This window comes from Protopterus annectens, chromosome 3.part1 (genome assembly GCF_019279795.1).
Source record: "Protopterus annectens isolate FY-2018-M chromosome 3.part1, PAN1.0, whole genome shotgun sequence".
Taxonomy (NCBI): Eukaryota; Metazoa; Chordata; order Ceratodontiformes; family Protopteridae; genus Protopterus; species Protopterus annectens.
In genome coordinates, this window is record NC_056732.1 from 1625192453 (window position 1) to 1625194636 (window position 2184).

Below are 2184 nucleotides of genomic sequence, written 5' to 3' on the forward strand. Positions count from 1 at the left end.
TGCTGTCTATGGGAGTGGGTTTTACTTTTGAGCCTTGCCTAAAAAAGGCACTATGGGGGTGGCAAGAGCCTTTGCCAATATCTGAAAGCCCAGTGGTGACAGGTGCAAGCCGTCCCTAGCGAAGCAACGTGGCTTGTCGAGCATGTCATCCCAGGCTGACAGACACTGGATCCCCTTTGAATGACACCAAAATTTTAGCCAATTGTTAAAATCGATCATTTTGTCTTTGTACTGCGGCATCATTCTAGCTGAGAGTAAATGTACAGATTTCTTGCATTGGCCGGGAATCGAACCCAGATTAACTGCTTGGAAGGCAGCTATGCTCACCACTATACCACCAATGCTTGTGAGCTCAGCAACATCTTTTTTTCAGTTCTAGAATCTCTACAGACTGCCCAAATCCAACATCTGCAGGCAGACCTATAGAATCTAGAGAGTCTATCAGTCCAGGGCTACAAAACTAAACCAAAACCAAAACAAATGTAGCGAACTGGTGAAAAAAGAAACTAAAAACCAACAAGTTCACCAGCAGGACTAGTAGACACAAAATGTATTTCCAGGTTAAGCGCTTTCATCAAAGTAAAATTGACTTCATCAGAACAATATAGAAACAGTCATGTGGATTTAAATATGTTACAGTAACACAGGATAGGTTAAAATCCCACCAATCAAACAAAAAATTGCTTGAATAAATTAACACCCTAAAAGACATACACTGTAAAAACTGAACAATCCAATAAAAACATTTCTATGAAAGAATCACATTTTAAAATCAAACCCTTTCCGCTCTTTCTTTTAAAGCAGGCAAGCTAGATACAAAATCATTTAATCCTGGACATAAATTAGCTGCCACTGGAAGAAGACAATGTAACTGGAAGTTAGCAGTACTTACCTCTGCACAAACCTGCCCAAATCCGCTTACAACTGTTTTAAAGTGCCTTAATCACTCTGTATCCAAGTGTTCTGCCCAGCAACAAAATAAACAACTTCTGCAAGTCTCAAACCCAGGACCCTCCACACCACAGACGAACTGATTTACCACTAAGCCATGGCAGATAGAAATAAATCTGATGTTTTCAGAAACATATCATCCAGTCCAGTCATGCAACCGTACAGAGAATGTATACCAACATCTAGATGTATGTGTGTGTAAATATATTAATATCTAAACAGATATAACATATCTATATATGTATATATATAATATATATTTATATATATATATATATATATATATATATATATATATATATATATATATATATATATATATATATATATATATATATATATATATATAGATTATATATATATATATATATATATATATATATATATATATATATATATATATATATATATATACATATATATAAATATATACATATATACATGCAAATGCCTACATTAACACATGTCCACACCTATATGTCTACATATACACAGCAAGTTACATATGTGTACGCAGATATATATATCTGTTTAGGTATATACGGACATAGTTATATATATCTAAGCATATATATATATATATATATATATATATATATATATGTATAGGTATATATATATATATATATATATATATATATATATATATATATATATATATATATATATATATATATATATATATATATATATATATATATATATATATAGGTATATATGGCCATACATCTGTAGATAGCAATGGTAGATTAACAAAAACAAATATGTCCAAATGCACCATTAATGGGGTTAAGAGGCCCCACACACTATATGTCTTGTACGAATAGGCATACTCCCCCCACAGCCAAACACATCCACCCTGCAATACACTACCAAGTGTTGCAGCTCCCATAACCAGGATCTGACATGACATGGGCACAGGATGTTAACAGTACTACATCCCACCTATATTCCAGGCTGGTATTGGTAACATATCATGCAATACAGTCTGCCTGCCATAGGAAATGTAAAATGTGGAAGCTATCAACATCCCCAGGATACAGATACACAGACACAGATATGCAGATATATATATATATATATATATATATATATATATATATATATATATATATATATATATATATATATAGATACAGATACACAGACACAGATATGCATATATATATATATATATATATATATATATATATATATATATACACATATATAGATATATATAGATATACATAC

General features: G+C 31.5%; 1 non-coding gene across 1 annotated transcript; it reads right to left on the reverse strand.

The window, feature by feature from the left end:
- Positions 1-272: 272 nt before the first annotated feature.
- TRNAG-UCC lies at positions 273-344 on the reverse strand. The gene has a single exon. It is a non-coding gene; the product is annotated as a tRNA-Gly (tRNA).
- Between the last annotated feature and the right edge of the window lie 1840 nt (positions 345-2184).